The 19,027-nt window shown below is 38.3% G+C and overlaps 1 long non-coding RNA gene across 1 annotated transcript in view; it reads left to right on the top strand.

The window, feature by feature from the left end:
• Positions 1-18,872: 18,872 nt before the first annotated feature.
• The window catches only part of LOC104677770, an 86,313-nt gene continuing 86,158 nt past the window's right edge, over positions 18,873-19,027 (top strand). The window contains exon 1 of the long non-coding RNA XR_750092.1: positions 18,873-18,941. This is a non-coding gene — a long non-coding RNA (uncharacterized LOC104677770). The remainder of the gene's footprint in view (positions 18,942-19,027) is intronic.

Here is a 19,027-nt window from a genome sequence, read left to right as displayed (position 1 = left end):
AAGAATTCCCAAACAAGAACAGAAAAGATTGGTTGAGATATGAATAGCAGTTCTTTTCTGTGTATCAGATATTTTTGGTTTCTAGTACCTGAGGATAGAAGAGTCAGCAATACCCACAGACATACCCACTTATATTCCACACCAATGTGTTTACTTCCAGCTCTTAATGATGGGGCTGAAGGCCTACAATTCAATAGGACCATTAGATTAACAAGGTCACCCAGGGAATACATTAATGCCAACCACTGTTTCTCAGCAGAGAAACCTTCTCATTCTGAATTCCTGTGAAGCACTTTCCTTCTTCGTTGGCCACACAGCCTGAAATATTTAGTTCACAATGGAAAAAGATAAAAACTTCAACTCTATCCATTTTTTTTCAGGCTAAAGAGAAATAAACCTTAATGCCTCTCAAGCTTGTGAGAGGTGACCTTTGTTGTCTGACAGGAAAATGAAAAGCCCCCTATTTTTATATTTGGCTTAATAAGGTACTTGAGGTAGTATGCTCAGTAGCCAAAACTGACTGGTGATTTCCTTTCTAGATGACCCATTAAAATTGGCTGGAGATAATGAATTCATCCATCACTTATGACTAAGTGTACTGTCCCCTGCATGCACTCAGGATAATAGCATTTCAAAATGAAGGGTATTAAAATCATCAGATAAATCTAACATTACTGAGGAAAGTCATTTCAAAATGATCACCCGGAGGTCATCATTATGCACATTCATGCCAGTTTCCAACTGGTCGAGGCCCAAAATTGGAGAAGGGAGCAGGGCAAGGAACAATTTCTTGTGAGTGACATCACGATTTTTTAGCTACTAGGTTACTCAGCCTTTTTCAGGAAGAAAGAGACTGAGATAGAGAGAAATAAGAATGTTTTTCAGTTCCAGGTTTGTAGAAAATTTTCCTGCATTTACAAAACTGAACCTTTATTTATTTTATTAATATGAGGCCATATGAAGTCATATTTTCAGAGAATAGGATGAAAATGTGATGAAAGGCACACAGCTTTGACACAGCTCCAGGAGAAGCTGTCTCTAGCATAAGAGTGAGGGCTAACTCAGCTTCAGTCTGGACTCTACCACTTGCTGCCTGGATAAACTTTGAACAAGGTATTTCATTACTTTCTGCCTCAGTTTCCTCAACCATAAATGGGGATAATAATATTAACCACCTAATGAGGATGAGGTGAAAATCACATGTACTAATATATGTAAGATATTTCTCACAGTACCTGGGACCTAGTAAGCCCTCCACAAAGGTTATTCATGATATTATTCTTATCATTGTTTTATTTCTTTCTCTTCTGACTAGGTATCTGAAAAAAAAAAAGTACTGAGTAAACGTGGTTTTCATGGCTACTTTCTTGGATTTGTGTTTCAGCTAAATTCTTTAGGTTATCTTCCAAGCCAGCTTGCATTTTCTCTTATTAATTGGATTTCATAACACTCATGATCAAAAATTACTCTTGTTTAATCCAACTTACCTATTACTTTGGGAAACATAGAATACTGAAAGCATAATATTGGATTCAGTTTGTTGGTGGGGGGTGGTAGAGCAAGGAGTCTGGAATGATAAGAACCCTCTGGAATATGAATGGTCTTATGTTCTTTCATTGTGGACAGGATAGGAGTGTCAACCTATCTCAACCAAAACCTTCTGTTGTTCATTATGGGTGACTGTTGTTTTGGTAAAGGAACATGGTGGAGTAGAATGGATGTTGGAGAAGATATTACAACCAGTTTGCCTATAAAGCAAAATATGCCAAATTCCCCTAATCTGCCTTCTCCCTATTACCCTGAGATCCTATAGAGCTGAAGTAGAATCCTCCTTCCCACTAAACCTGTAGGGAACATTCTCATTTGTTTTCTTTTCATCAGATTAAGAGACTATAACCACTCACTGTGTACAGGGCAAACTTGCTGATGAAAAATTTCACATATTTGTGGCCCATCTTTATTAAGAAATATCTATGTAGCTAATTAACACTTTGTTTAGCTCCTAGGCCTACAAATATAAGTAAGACATAATCCTCGCCTTCAAGGATCTCATAGTCTAACAGAGGAAAACCCTATGATAGAATGACTCTAACAAGTAACAAATCATTTAAGCGTAAAAATTGTTCTAGAAACTGAGAGGAGGAAGAAGCTGGTTGACCAAGTAATCAGTTGCTGCTGACCAATTTTTATAGCACCAGTGAAAATTCATTCATTTAAATGAAGCTCATTCAAAGAGACAGATGGTCTCAGAAATTAAAATATCCCTAGATGGCTTTCCTGAGTTAACATATTTTGATAGAACTGAATAAAAAGAAGACTTCTTTAGGCTTTAATGTTTTCTATGTTATAGCACTGAAAGAGGTGATTCTTATTCAGCAAGGACTTCTTCTAGGCATTCTTGGTCTCTATGTTTGCATTTTGATTCTATTAATATTTATAGAAGAGCCACAGGGTGCTCAGCACAGTCACCAGTTATATAATTTCATTGAGTTTCACTCTTAAAAAGCAATGTTGGAGCACCCAACAGGGATAAATATTTATTGGTGAAACTATGTATCAGAAGAAATCATTTAAATTCATTACTCACCATGCCCCTGAGCTATAATTCTATAGTATTGGAGGCAAAACTAAGAATAAACCCCCAAATGCCATAACTTGGGTTTAGAATTCAAGACAACGAATGTGGCTATGTAAATTCTGTATTTCACAAATAAGATTATTAATCCTTACCATAGTAAACTGAAATGTAAAAGATAGGGAAGGAGTGAGATTAAATGTCTTAACGTGATAGTTAATTGAATTATAAGCTGCAAGTTTTGTGGGCCACTTCTACTAAATTACATATTGAAATATGCTTAAATATAGTAAAATTTTGGTTGCAAGGTAATATATAAAGGTCAAGCAGAAATTAGATTGTATTTAATATATGTATCTATTCATCTTTTCTTGTAGATACTTTTAGATTTATACCTCCTCACTCTACCATTTATCACTCTTCCCGCCAACACCATTCCTTGGATGGGTTCAGAGTTCCCAACTTAAAAATTCATTCTCAATTGTATGACTAATCTTTTTAACAATTGTTATTATTTTGTTAAATATATATAACATAAAAACTACTATTTTAACCACTTTTAAGTGCACAATTTGGTGGCATTAAGTACATTTACAATGTTGTGCAAACATCATCACTATCTAGTTCCAGGAAACTCCATCCCCATTCAGCAGTCCCTCCTTCCTTCCCTCCTTCCCCTAGACCGTGGAAGCCACTAATATGCTTTCTGTATCTATGTATTTGTCTATTCCGGATTGTGTGGCTAATTGAGATGACTAGTGCTGACCTGGGAACAAACATTTTGGTGCCTGGGATGCTGACCTCATTCTTATTCTCGGAAATGCTTTCAAAATTTTACTTCTTTTCAACTTTGGAATGCATGTTCCAACACTTACCATTACTTGCCCTGCTGTAGGATACTGATTTTTAATTCTGTATTGTCTTTGAGCTCACCTTCTGTTTAGATTAGACACCCAAGTTGTTAAGAATGCCATCTGTGAATGGCATGTAAATGTAAATGGCATGAGTGTAAATGACATAAGTGAATGAGTGTAAATGGCAATACGATAGTAGAATGAGTAATTAATTCAGAGGAAGAGAGCTACTACTTAGGGTTTACTCTACAACATGATCTTAAAATTCAACACGTGTTTATTGAGACCTTCCAAAGTGCAAAGTGCTGTGAGTGTGTGAAGGTAAAATTTCTGGGGACTATGGTTGGATGCACAACACTCAGTCCCTCCAATGGTAGAAAAGAAAATAAAGGAACATCTCTCAGGCCTCACCAGCAAAGGAGGCCCAGCACCTTACTGAACTTTGGAATATTAGAGACAGTATGTCTCAGCTGGCCATTCTACTTGATCCTTTATATCAGCTATTCTGCAAATCCACATCCTTTGAATAGCACTTGAATCAATGGGTATCTCTGAAAGTTGTCCAAAAACGCTTTGACTGATGACAGTTCACATGAGTGGCAATTTTGCCTATTATAGTCTCTGGGAAAGTGAGGCCATCTGAATCCCTTATGCAGATGCTTATGGTAAGTGTCTGTTGTAAGATGAAATTGACTGCTGTGAAGCTACTGATCGAGCCTGCACTGCCCTGGGGGACTGCACTAATAACTGGATCCTTCAGTGTATCAGAACTCATAACACATTGACCATCTTAGACTGGGCACAAATTAAAAGACTTTATACTTTGAATATAGAGTTACCACTGCATGAAAGATTTGTGACTTTCCCCAAACGTTAATGGGGAGGCCACTTTGCATGGGCTCTGACCTCTGCTTACTCCTGGGAGTCTATCAGGCATATGGCTCCTTTGGGGGCCATAAAGGTGGCCTGATTGCTGTTGATACTTCTCAGGGTATGGAGTTGTTGCAGTCTGATCAGCTGACTCTGATCACACTATTGTGGCCTTTGAACTAATCGAATGTGTCATGTTTTTGGCTTTGCAGACCATTTTTAGTCTGACAATTGTGAGCCTTCTAACACAAAAGCCACATGGCAGTGGACTGATAGTCAAAATATTCAATAGCCTTTGATGCTCTGCGCTTTCCACAGGCATCCGGTATTTGGTGCATTGGAATGGCCCCCTCAAAAGTTGACTCAAATACATTTTTACTCTACCTCCCTCACTTTCTTCTGATCCATACACCTTCGTGAAGCAGTTTGCTCACTGAATGCACTATTCTCAGATGTTCTCAGAAAGGGATTATTGCCTTTAGACCACTTCCTGGGTTATGATCAAGGCAAAAAGCATTGGATAGGGAAGTTATACAGACCTAGTTTGAAAAAATTGGGATTCTGTTCCAACCATGCCTGGGCATGATTCTTCTTTCTTTTTCCTTAATGACATCCACATTTTAGTGTGGTTTATGCCTCCATTGGCTGGCAACCTGGCCTAGGAGATTCAAACTTTATTTGGTTCAGCCACCTGGATTCTATTCTTGAATTGACATGATCCAAGATCATATGGCTAATGACCACTTGGATAAGTACATTAGTCATGAATTCCCACAAAATGGCCCACATAAGACAAAATAGAGAACATAACGGGTCTTCGAAAGATTTAGTAAAATGCCTTTATCATTCCTGTGGCTGGCTCTTCATGATGAAACGTCTGGATGCAACTATGGCGAGATTAGAAAAAAAAAGTAAAGCTATAGCTACTGGACTAGGACATGCTTTTTTGGGGAGGTTTTGCGAGGAGGTGAAATGAGAGCAATGACCTGGAGGGAAACACTGTAGGCCCTGAGAAGTACAAGAGAATGAAGGACTTAGTGATCATTGACTTTCAGAATCAACACTGGAACTTTTTTCACAAAGGAAAATACTCTGATAAGGCTCTCTGAAAGTTTTGTAAACACCTCGGAATAATTAACTAACTGTTCGTCTGTCATCTTCTGCCACATGATTTTGACTATGATTTGATCTCCACTCCCTGAAACTTTACCTGGGAGTCTGTTGGAAACATCAGGGACGGCCGAGCTCCTGCACTTCCCTTGCAAAACACCCCGTCAGTACCTCAGAATATCATTTCTAACCCCATTCCTGCAGTCACTGTAGTGACATGGAAAAACAGGCAGGTTGGACTGACACCCTGAGGCAGTCTCTTCAGAAACAAGGAGTAGATTCAATTATTTGAACTGAACTGGAAATCTAAGCCCTGCCAGTTACTTAAGAAATTGTGTTGGAAGCACTGCCTCCTGTTTCCTTAATTGATATAGGTCCCAGTTAGGAGGCACTGACATTTAATTTGGTCCCAGTCTCTGTTCAGATTAAGTACTGTGACTGATGAAGTGGTGTACTCAAGAGAAGATTTACCAAAAGACAAGATAGTATAGAAATGAAGAGGCAATATCACTGGGAGACAGTTCTTTGTGGGTTTCTTCCTTTTCTGCACATCTTGCGAGCAGAGGGACTAACTCACCTTTGTTCACGGCTCTCTTTTAAAGGATTTTTGTGTGGCAGACAGCCTCAGAAGTTGAAGCTATTTTCACCAAGGACGTGTTACTGTATATTATAAAACACTGGGATTTCCTAAGCTCAGGGTAACTCTGCTGTAATGCCATTCACTCCATGTGCAGGTGTCACCTGACCCTTTTTACATTGCCTTATGGGAATTGGGACGTAAGGGTCCCACAAGAAAATTGACACTCTGACCAATGCTCTTTCTGCAAGCAATAAACTGTGCGTTGTTTCTGACCCAGGAGTCTCTTGTCTTCTGCCAGCATCCATGAAACTGGCAGAAGCTTGCTCAACTTGCTAGCTTAAAAGCAGGTTAAAAATTTTAGACTCTTTACTATTTCTTAAGAAGCCTGCCCTGAAATAGGGTCTAAGCTGTGATGTGGATGATGCTGTTCGTGAAAATAAAATTTCCAAAGGTTGAAGCCAGATCCACCAGCCAGAATTGCTCATGAAAATATAGATCATGGCCGGGCGCGGTGGCTCAAGCCTGTAATCCCAGCACTTTGGGAGGTCAAGACGGGCAGACCACGAGGTCAGGAGATCGAGACCATCCTGGCTAACCCGGTGAAACCCCGTCTCTACTAAAAAATACAAAAAAAAAACTAGCCGGGCGAGGTGGCGGGTGCCTGTAGTCCCAGCTACTGGGGAGGCTGAGGCAGGAGAATGGCGTGAACCCGGGAGGTGGAGCTTGCAGTGAGCCAAGATCCAGCCACTGCACTCCAGCCTGGGCAACAGAGCGAGACTCCGTCTCAAAAAAAAAAAAAAAAAGAAAAGAAAATATAGAACATTCTAATATGCTTTGAAAAATCAGAGAAATTAACTTGAGGTTTGATGATTGGTTTTACTTAGAAAGTATGACTTTTTGGTGGGCTAGTCAACTGCCTTTCTATTTTAGCTAAATTGACTAAATAATATGATCCCATATAATCATATTCCTTAACCAAAGAGCCAAAACACTAAATGTTTCTTGGTTATAGCAACTAAGTATAAATAACTGAGAATTCCTGCATACTTGAATGAGTAACTAGAACACAACTCTCATAATATAAAATAAGATAGAAAGAAACCCAGTTTTGCAAACTGGGTTATAGTTTTGAAGTTAAAGGAAGGCAGGGATCAGGTCCCCCATTTTCAGAAAGAGGCACCATTATGACAGTGTAAATTGATTTGAGAAACAATGCTGAAAGCCCATGGTGAGTACTGAAGGACACTGGATTAAGGTCACAAAGACGATTCACAGCACAAATGGGGAGTTTCAGGTCGGCAGAAAGAAAACCCTTTGAGATGCATAACTGAGAGAGTGACAAAACTAAGTCTCACAGAATGTGGCAAGCTGGACAGCTTAAATGTATCTTTTCAAACTCATGCTAGCAGGGAACTGATTAATATGTTGCTAAATCTGAAGGTGTGGTATATTGGAGCTAGGAGGTGGTGTGCATTCTGCAATCAGTGGTTGAAAATGTTGGGAAAATCAGGGAAAGGGAAAGGAGTCAAGGAGTTGCTGCCTTCTGGAAACTTAGTGTCTATGTGAATAGTACACACTGAAGGAGCTGAGGGAGGGGAGAATGGAAAACAGAAGACTGTGGTCCAGGAACTGGGAAAAATTACCTGAAGGAGAACTAGGATAGTGCCATAAGCATACTTTCTTTGACCTCATAATTGTTTTCTTGGAGCTTCTAGCATGCTTAGAGTCATCTCCACATGCAAAGGACAGAATGTTTATTGTTATTATTGGTACCATTATTATTACATGAATATATATGATTAAGTCACACTAAAATATGTCTTTGGACAAAAAAGTAATGAAATTTTGTCATTTTATTACTTTATCAAAAAGTTGAAAGAGACATGAATTCATTTTATTTCTATTTAGCTCTGAAGAATAAATTTGAATTATTTCCTTCAGTGGCAATATTGCTTTTAGTAATTTCTATCAAAAGACGACAGATGAAATAATTTTGGAAAGATGAGTTGGACTAAATATATGGTTTCATTAATGGGGTCTACAGTATACATTTACATTATGAAAATATGAATATGTATGAAACATACTTGTAAATTCTGATTTCCTAAATTACACCAGCCTTGGGGAGGGATAGGAAGATAAAACTTGGGTAACCTTCTGAGTGGCACTACTCAAATCTCAAGTCAGATCTTGAAGTTTGTAACTATACTTACTTTAGATTGCAAACTTTATGATGTTTCCTATTTCATAGGTAGGAAAAATGCCGATTATTTAGGGAAATAGATACTGAACCAAACTCCAACTGAGAGTTGGTTAGCGAAAAGCAGGGATTGGGAATCCTATTAGCAGATGAGGGCTTTCACAGATCTTGGTTCCCTCTCACTTCTATTTCTCCATTATTTGCATCTTATACATACTTTTTGTGCCAAATAAAAATACATCTCAAATGCAATGTGACATTCCCCAAATGAGGATCATCCCTTTCCATTTTGAAGTGGGATGACTCTGTTATTGCAAGAATGACTTCCTTCCCTTCGTTGTGTTCCTCCTGTTATAATAGTGCCAAGACACAAATATGGTTATTCAGCAAAAAGAGTTAGTTCTGGTTTCTGCTACAAACTAACACACAAAAAACCCAGAAAATTGGCTCAGTCATTCAAAGCCAAGGTTAAAGAATTCTTTTTTCTAGTTTTGATTTAATTTGGGTGCCACTGCCATGTGGTCACAAATATCCTTTGCTTGGCCAAACTTCAGTCAGGCTTCTGAAATTTCTCCTCAGCCCATCTCTGTACTTCCTTATAAAATCCTGGTTTAGCAAGGAAGTTTAGCTGGATATCTGCTCACACCAGATATCTGATCGGATTCTTCATCCTTCACCATCCCCCAGGTGAGGTCTCATTAACCTGGCCTGCATTCAGCAAGAATCCTGTTAGGTCGGTTTAGCCAGAATCCCCCTTACCTCTGATGTTTCCTCTTAGTAATTTTCCATCCTTTGACCCCCCCCACTTTGCTCCTTGGATGTAAATTCCCACCTGCCCATGCTATATTTGGAGTTGAGCCTGATCTCCAATAACTACAAGACCCTATTGCAGTGGTCTCTATACCTATTGCAATGGTCCTGAATAAAGTCTTTCATACTGTGCTTTAACAAACATCATTAATTTTTTTTTTTTTTTTTTTTTTTTTTTTTTTTTTTTTTTGAGATGGAATCTTACTCTCGCCCAGGCTGGAGTGCGGTGGCGTGATCTCGGCTCACTGCAAGCTCCACCTCCCAGGTTCACGCCATTCTCCTGCTTCAGCCTCCCTAGTAGCTGGGCCTAGAGGCACCCACCATTGCGCCTGGCTAATTTTTTGTATTTTTCAGTAGAGACAGGATTTCACCATGTTAGCCAGGACAGTCTTGATCTCCTAACCTCGTGATCCTCCTGCCTCGGCCTCCCAAAGTGCTGGGATTACAGGCGTGAGCCACCGCTCCCAGCCTAAATAATTGTTTCTCTAACAACGGTGTCACTTTGTCACTTTTTTTTTTGGGGGGGACAGAGTCTCACTCTGTTACCCAGGCTGGAGTTTGGTGGCTCTATCATGGCTTACTGCAGCCTCAACCTCCCCAGGCCTAGATGATCCTCCCACCTCATCCTCCCAAGTAGCTGGGACCACAGGTGCACACCACCATGCGCAGCTGATTTATGTATTTTTTGTAGAGATGGGATTTTGCCGTATCGCCCAGGTTGGTCTCGAACTCCTAGGCTCAAATGACCCTCCTCTCTTGGCCTCCCAAAGTGCTAGGATTACAGATGTGAGCCATCATGCCCTGCCTACGTTTAACAAACAATCTTGCCATGCCACTCATGTGGCAGTACAGGGAAAACATCTTGGGTGTCTGGAACAGGATAAGTAAACACCACAGTGAGGCAGAATCGGTGGCCACTGCCTGGTGTGAACCTGGATAGTGAGGATTAAGCCCTCTCTGTATAGTATCATCTTCCCAAGTCAGGAAAGGGCCACAGATTTGACATCACAGCTTTCTCTCTCTGGATTCGGAACACTGTTTTCTCCTTAAGAACCTCACAGGAAGGCACAAATATACTTCCAGGGTAATATCTAACAAGAGAAAATAAAATAACAATCTCAATCTCAAGACTGCCTTTAAGGGGCAGTAGTGAAATTATTCCCATACTGAGGGGGTAACATTTTTATCCCCAGCTCACTTATTGCCTAATTTGCTGGGGTTGATTCCTTTGTATTCCTTAAGAATTATTAGCTAATATTTTAGTAAGGGTCACTGGGAGATGGGATGTGATCGTTAAACAGGGAAAAGAGGAGCTTCACATACAAGCTTTAGTCTGCTTTTCAGTTTTGCTCAAAGTTGGATAGGATCCAGAGACTGGAGAGGGTCTCAGTTCCTCCCCACCTTCACGTTTCCACTATCCACATCTCATGCACACTTTGTGCATCCAACAATAATACACCTCAAATGCCATGCTGTTTCCTGAGCCTCTTAAGGAGCTTATTTTTATCATGCCAAGAACTTTCTGCTTTCCATGAAAGTAGTTCTTTTCGTTAGCACCTTGAATATTCCTTTTTCTAAATTCTTGCTCTCAAATGAAGAACTGCTTTGAACACTACAAAAATTCTAAGTAGAGAAGAGGACTGGGAGAAGAACAGACAGTGGCCATCTGTTGCTCTGGCTATACTTATGCAAATGGGGAAAGCTGTTTCTTTTCTTTTTTTAAAAGATATGCTTAATTTTGAAATTATATAAATGTTTAAAGTAGCTAAAAAGCCCAATATTAAACTAATAATTTATCTCAAATTTTATGAAACATTATTGACTTTACTCACCTTCTAGCACATAAACATACCTTCTAGCAGATAAACATCCAAATAAATATTGTCAAAATCAGATTACAAAATGGGAAGCTTTATTCTTGCTCAGTTGGTAGTATTATTTTCTGAAACTTTTTAGAAATAAACTTTGGCAATTGGCTTCAAAACTAAATTAAAATTAGACCAAACATTATTTTTACTATATAATCATATTTTTTCCCCAACGTTTCATCAGACTTGAAGCCATATATCTCCTAGCTGTTTTCAAAACTCAAATCTGTTATCAACACAATTTGTTATATTTTATTTTTCAAGTCATTTTATTTTAGTTTTCAGAAGAGATCCCTGATTCTATAGAAGTAACAATGAAAAAAATGTCTAAAGCCACCAATAAAAACCAATATTATAAAAAGTATTATAAGGGGTCAACAATTATTTGGGTGTGTGACATATGGCAGGTTTGTTTTAAAAAGTCACTCTTCTAAATGTTATACTGCATATATTTCTCTGTTTTCAAAACCAATGTGATTGAGGAAATCAGCTCTGAGTGTCAAAAGAACTTTCTGAGTTTTCGTTCGTTGGCTTCTTTATTGTCGCGAGATCGCTTATTGCTTACATTGAAACATTTATTTATTCTTCTATAAAGATGCCAGTGCCAGAATCTCAGCAGAGAAGCAGTCAGTAGATGTAAGAGGTTCTTTTCTGAAAGAAATAGATTCATGCTTCTTGTCTAGCATTTATGCAGTTATTCTGATAATGAATTTCTAGGTCAATTTTGTGAGTGGAAGGTATACAACTCTCACAACCACAATAGGCATTTTGAATCTGTAGTAAGAAACACTAGACAATTTGAAAACAAAGTCAGAAACAGGAACTCTTAATGAAATTGGTAATGAATATTCAATATATAATATGAAAGATAGCTAACTGCAGAAATCACACACTAAAGAAAAAATAATAAAATTCACCCATTCTAAGAAGGCATTTGTAAACATTTTAATAACACTAAGTTGTTATTTTAATATTTAAACCTCATCAAGATAATTACAGCCATTGATGTCAGTGGGTCCAAATGCCAGTCCATGGATAAACTGCATCAGAATTACTTGGGGAGTTTTAAAATTGTTACTACTTTAAACATTTTTGATATAGTCCCTAGGGTCTTACTTTAAAACTAGTGAAGCAAAATTGCAAAGACCAAGGTATCTTTAATTTAAAAAATATCTCAGGTGATTCTGATACAGTTTAGCTATGGACAAGGACTACATTTGAGAACTCCAGGTTCAAAGGAGAGTATCCTTAGCAGTTGTCTCAGAGAAACTGCAGAGTAGAATAACCTTTAGTGATCAGAGATGAACCCACAATTCCTGCTTTAAAAAAGCTCTGTGTTAGGGGATAGGGGTTGGAGGTTGCCAAGAATGGGTTCTCTGCAGATGCTGAAGAGAGAGAAATCTGAACAACTCTGAAGAATCTAGATGGGGTCTGATAAATATGGAGGCTTTTACTGAGTATTAGAGGATGTTAAATTCAGCAGGTGATGGAAGACACAGGCAAGACACTATGTGTGCAAAGGGAGGGATAGGTCTATAAGAGAACATGTAAAGATCTCTTAAAATGTTTGCTGGGCCTCTCTCCTTAGAGTTAAATTTCCCTGCAGGGGATCTTTGGCAGATGTCCTTTGAGCTGAGAGCAAAAGGGCAAAGGGCATGACCCTTGCCCTCTGGCTGGTCCCTGTATTCTCTTATGCAGCTGTTAGAGATGCTTATCAGCCTTCAAAGGTTGCCCACAGGGAATCCCTGCTGGGTGCCTACTGGCACGTAGAAGTCCTTTTCTTTGGGGAGTCTCTCTCAAGCTAGAGGCAAATCTAACCAACACGTGTTTAACCTAGGACAGTATATAAAACCCTTTTGTATGCACCATTTCATCTAATCTTCACAACAATCCTGCAAGACAACTATTATTTCTCAACTTTTATTTTTTTCCTTAGGGGATTAAGTCACTTGCTTAAGAACACAAACAGCTAATAAGCTGTGCAGCAGGAACTCAAACCTATGTCTTGGACTCAGAATCCCGTGATCTTTGCTCTACATTTATAAAGCCCCTCTGCTTCTGAGTAAACTGATGAAATTGAGATTCTGGGTTTATAAGGCTGAAAGCCACACCTGCACTAGTCCTACTTCCACCTTGCAATTTTAAGTTTCCTTGGAGTGTTCTTTTAAAGGACTATGTGGATCTCAGTAAAAGCACAACAAATATTTGTTAAAAAATAAACGGATATATTTTATACGTTGAGTCTTTGCAAAGTGTATCGAAGTTAATCTTCCTTAAAAGTTCAATTCAGAGGAATTTTATCTCTTCTATGTCTGAAAATTATGCTCCTTTGCCTTTAATTAACGGAGGACAATGCCTTAAAAATAAGGCTTTCCCAGTGTAGAAAGCAACATACTAACAGATTGAGATAAGGTAAGCTACTGGTATAAGAGTGTAAGGTTGAGAAGGGAAAATACAAAATAGTGGGTATCAAGACCTGTGTGAATAGAAGGGGAGCTAGAGAACAGGCTTACAAAAGTGACAATGAGGACATTTCTTTTTTATAATGATGTCGAGGGTTTCCCCAGTCTACACCTGCTATTTTTGTAATTTCTCTATGAATACTTTGAGCTATTTAGCAAATTGTAGATCATTCATACTCTTTCACTTAGTCCCCTGACTTCTATTGCCAACCTAGCAACTGTTGTTTTCCTCAGCAGAAATATATATAAAAATAAAGCATCAGACCAAATGTGCTTAAACGCGGTGATCAAATTCTCTTAGAGAGTAGCTTTAAAAGCTGGATGCAGCTGAATCCATTCCTTAAGCAAAAACATGGAAACCCAGTAAGTGAAACAAAAGCAGAGCTGATGTAATAAAAACGGGGTCAGGGGGACAAACCTCTATTTCATCACATCCTTCGGGGCGACCTCTCCTCTAGCAAGGGAGATCCACTTCTGGGATTTGTAACGAGTTGAATTATCCTGTTTTGTTTTCTATAATACAATAAAACAACGGGACCTAGAATCTATTCTTTGAATGTCTTTTCTGGCTTCACTAAAAAGCAGAGTTCAGGACAGTAAGGAATCCGGGAGGCACATAAACTAAGTCCCACGAAAACGGGAAGTGGGAAAACTGACATACATCTAGTAGCATTTTCAATAGCAACAAAGAACTATTTTTCTTTGAGAATTTTCACAGTGAATATAATCTCATGAAAGAATAAATGTTCTGTCATTTTCGGAATTTAAAGAGTGGGATGAATAACTTTTAAAAATACTGAAAAGTGCATTGTATCTCTTTGATTTGTGGTTTAGCTCCGCCATCCATCATAATTGTAGGCGATAGGAAGAGAATCTTGATCATCAATGTACCCCTGCTCTTGTCAGCGCTGCTGTCCTCAGATAAACATAATTTGTTTCTATTATTTATTTATTTTTCCTAAAATATTTGAATACATGGAAACATAGAAGCATTTATTTTAGGCATATTCTTTTGTAGAACTGAGTGGCTTTGCAGCTTGTTTAAAGCTTGGCCAACCAGAAATGGAGAGAGGAAATTATATGTACATTTTATATTATATAGTAAACTTTAGGTCAGCTTGCTTTCTACTGGGCTAGAGGACATTAGATCCTTTTGTGCTTTTGTAAATCACAGGATGAGGTATTTATGAAGCTCTTATGAAAATTACATAATTTTCAAAGTGCTCTTTCTATTAAGGGTATGTGTATTTTTTTCACTGAGTAATGTTTCACAAGCAGCATTCTTCTGTCTATGTGCAATAGTTAGAAATCTTGAAGAAAGGAGATCCAACTGAACTTGGACCTGCCATTGTTGAGTACTTCTCACTTATAAATTAGATTTACCCTCATAGGATATACAATTTCTTTTTCTATTCAGTCAAATTCCTCATTCACTTTATGGCATTTCTCTAGTCTTGGCCTTTTAGGCATCCAAGTTTTTCAGAACTCTAGTCCAATTAAACATCTCTGAAAATATTCATAGGTATATACCAACTATCTCTGAATCCCAGAGAAAATTAGGAGATGCTCGGCTTATTCTCTTTTTGTAATTAGCTCTTTTTTTTGAGAGAGAGAGTCTTACTCTGTTGACCAGGCTGGAGTGCAGTGGCACGATCTCGGCTCACTGCAACCTCCACCTCCTGGGTTCAAGCAATTCTCCTGCCTCAGCCTCCAGAGTAGCTGAGATTACAGGCATATGCCACCATGCTTGGCTAATTTTTGAATTTTTAGTAGAGATGGGGTTTCAGCATGCTGTCCAGTCTGGTCTCGAACTCCTGACCTCAGGTGATCCTCCCGCCTTGGCCTCCCAAAGTGCTGTGCCTGGCCGTAATTATCTCTTTAGAAATAAAAAGTCTTCTAAATTTATCTCCATTCTATGTTGACTTGAAAGGCCATTACATACACAAGAAAGCTTAGAGGTATAAATACACAAGGTAAAATGTCTGTTTTTTGAGTTTTTTCTTTTCTTTAAAGTAACTTATTTAGAGATTTTGGGGGTACAGAATACTAAGGAAGACAGCACAGATTAAGTAGCAAACAATTCCTGCATATCGGAGCATTTCTTTGAGGAAATATCATGGAGAGGATGTATGAAAATTTAAGCTGTCTACCTAAGAAAAAGCTACCATGTTTTTATACACAGGGACTCAAAATAAGTGTGGCCACCAATTTTAATTTTCCACATAGTCCTTTGGCATTAGGTGGCAAGTCAGATGATGTTGTTGCTAACACCCTTGCTTTTGGTCCTTACAACAGAGATGGTAATTCCTAAAATGGCTATGTAAAGAGGGTGTCATGAAAATAATCTTAAAAATGAGTGCAAAAGTTGAAAAAAAAATGAATCTGGATTATGGGCTCATTCCACAAGAACGAATCAAACAGGGCTGATACTCTTTTCTAAATGCAGATGAGTGTTGGAACAGCATGCACGTTCTGAAAGGCTCAGACAACCTGAAGTCTCATTTTTTTGAGCCCTTCAAAGTTTTGGCTTTTCAGAGAAAGACTCAAGAGAGGAAATGACTCAGCATCATTGAAAAAAGGAATAGATCAAACTTGAACTCAAAAGTTCTATTTTCAGTTGAGGAAGTCTTGTTGCTAAAGCACAGATCTGTTCGCAACTTGAACACACTGAACAAGCCCCACTTCTTTTGCAACCTCTATTCTTACAACAGAATATGTGTAGATGTGTACCCCTTTATAGTGCTCTTGTTTTGCATGCAATCAAATGGTTATGAAGTTTTTGTACAAGAATTTCCGTTTGAGGCTACCCTTTATTCCTGAAGTGTCATATATAGTTCCTCTTAAAATATTTATTGCTATTACTCTTGATTCCTTAATGTGAGGTTTGGTAGAGCAGTAACTGCCATCTCTTACCATGTTGTTATCTTAGTTGCCAACTATACTTTTCTATTTTTTAGAGCACTTTTATATTCCCAGCAAAATTGAGCAGAAACTACAGAGTTCATATTTAACTCCCTGTCCCTGCAAATGCACAGCCTTCCCCATCGTCAAGGACCCTCACCAGATGGTACATTTGTCACAATTGATGAACATATATTTATATTTCTTTATCACCCAAAGTCTATAATCTCCATTAGGGTTCACCCTTGGTGTTGTATGTTCTATGGGTTTTGACAAATGCATAACGCCATATAGTAACCATTAAAGTATCATACAGTATCACCTTAAATATTCTCTGTGCTTCATCTATGGATATATGTGTCTCTCCCTCTCCCTCCTCCCAGCCCCTGCCAACTACTGCTCGTCTTACTGTCTTCATACTTTTGCCTTTTCCAGAATGCCATCTAGCTGATATTATACAGTAGATAGCCTTTTCAGAACAATTATACTTTTGGAAAACTGAAAGTATTTAGTTGCAAATCATAGAATTCATTTCTAAATTCATGGCTATTTTTAAGATTAAAAAATTAGTAACAATTGTAAATATAGTTATTTTAATATAAGATATAAATATATATGTGTTTCACGGAAAATAAAAATACATATGTATTCTTCGCATGACCGCTGCATCCAATGTCAGGGGCCATTTTCAGATCCTGAAAGAGGTAAACTATTGTCTTAACTGTATTCATATGTAGTTTCCAAATCTCCTTTTTCTGTATTCTTAGATAAGATACCTGCTAAGAAAAAAAGACAAATAAAGCTAAAATATTTGAAAAAGAGAGATTTACTTTTTTCACTTTAAGATTCAGTTTTTCTATTATCATCTACTTTTCTGTCAAGAAATGAAATCCTGATTTCTACCAGGGTCATGACTTCTTAATATATTTCCCGCCTAACTAGAATTTAGAAGACTTGAAATTTTCAAAATGGATTGCTGGAGGCTTAATTTTTAATTATTTATTTTAGGTTAGCCGTCTTGTTCCTCCAAACTAAACCTCGAGTAGTTTGGTTTATGATTACCCTGGCAGCTGTGAAACAAGGTGACAAGGAGGTCTTGTTTTTGTTTTGTCAGAAGTAACTGTTATGGACCTTGTTAGGCTGTAGCGATTTCGTCCCTCTACATGGATGGTGTTAAAATCTCCTCATAAAGTGAAGTTTTAAAATCTCATAGTAAAAAAATCAATTTTCCTTTGAACTGCCAACCAAGTTTCCATGTCACATTTGTAAACGTCATTATGGTGAAGTGAAAACTGCTTGAGAAGTCCTAGAGAACTGTGGAAAGAAACACTTATGTGTGCGTTTTGCTAGCTGTCAATTCTTAAATATGGAAGCCTAAGAGGAGAAAGTGATAATATTCAAAGAAGAGGAGGGATACTGAAGGAATAAAAGAGTGTGTTAAGCTTTGTTCCATGTGTTAATAATGTTAATACTTTTTAATTGTTATTAGGTAGTTGGCTCTTCTTTTTTTATCAATGAAATGTCAATTAATTTTGTGAATAATTTTCAACGCTGTGTGAGATAAAAAAAAAAGTCACAAAACCGAGAGACATTATAACCTGAAGAGGAAGTGGCTTAGGAAACTTGTCAATCACAGTCATGAGTCGGGAACCACTTTGGTCACCACTTCCGATCCTAACTAGCTGTTTGTTATTTGGAGAAGAACAGTTAGTGGCACCCAAGCTAGATGTCATATTCATGACAATTGCTCGGGGTGGGGATGCAGAAAATGGATTTAAGATATTTGTTTATGGAGTATGTTTTATTTTAAAAAATCAGCTTTAAAAATTACTTGTAAAATATTCTAGTCATCAGCTGACCCTAAAATGTAGATGTTCTTTAATGGAAAAAATATTCTTGATAAAGTTTGCATAAAACAGAGAGTGTTAAACACTGTTGAAAAGTAAAGCAGATTTCTAATCTAAAATAAACCACCTTAGTTATATGATATACTGATAGGCGGACTGGTTGAAAGTTATAGAAGAATTAGACACGACATTAAAAACGTATGTCTGGACAAATGATAATTTGCTAAAATGCAGTCAAAAGTGAAGCATGCAGAGGTGCAATTTAATAAAACTTAACTTTCAAATCAATTTTCTTTTTTTTTTTTTTTGAGACGAAGTCTCATTCTGTCTCCCAGGCTGGAGTGCAGTGGCGCCATCTCGGCTCATGCAAGCTCCGCCCCCCGGGTTACGTCATTCTCCTGCCTCAGCCTCCCGAGTAGCTGGGACTACAGGCGCCCGCCACCTCGCCCGGCTACCGTGGTCTCCATCTCCTGCCCTCGTGATCAGCCCTCCTCGGCCTCCCAAAGTGCTGGGATTACTGGCGTAAGCCACACCGCGCCCGGCCTCAAATCAATTTTCAACAGATGTGAGTGCTCTCAAAATTCTCAGTGTATGAGATATCTTTACAACAATCATTACTTATTACAAATCCTGGCATATTTCTGTTTCTTTTAAATGCAGCAGGGCGAAATTATGTTATCTTATCAGCTGCCTCCGGAACTCCTTTCCCGGCGGTATTGTTTTGTTTATGCAACATTCACTAGGACAGGGAGACCCTGAGGGAATGGGTGTTGGCAGGAATGAAAGTAAGGAAGGAACAGTTCTGCTTCTGTGAGCCAGGTGGAGAAGAGAGGGTAGGACCAGAGAAGTAGTGTTGGAAGTGAGGTGGGTGTCAGAGATGCCAGAAAGGTTAAAGCCTGGAGTGCTTCATGGCATAAATCTGTCCCTCCTTGGGATCCCCAAATCTCCAG

This window comes from Rhinopithecus roxellana, chromosome 18, assembly GCF_007565055.1.
Source record: "Rhinopithecus roxellana isolate Shanxi Qingling chromosome 18, ASM756505v1, whole genome shotgun sequence".
NCBI classification, from domain to species: Eukaryota; Metazoa; Chordata; class Mammalia; order Primates; family Cercopithecidae; genus Rhinopithecus; species Rhinopithecus roxellana.
This window is presented reverse-complemented; position numbering and strand designations above follow the sequence as displayed.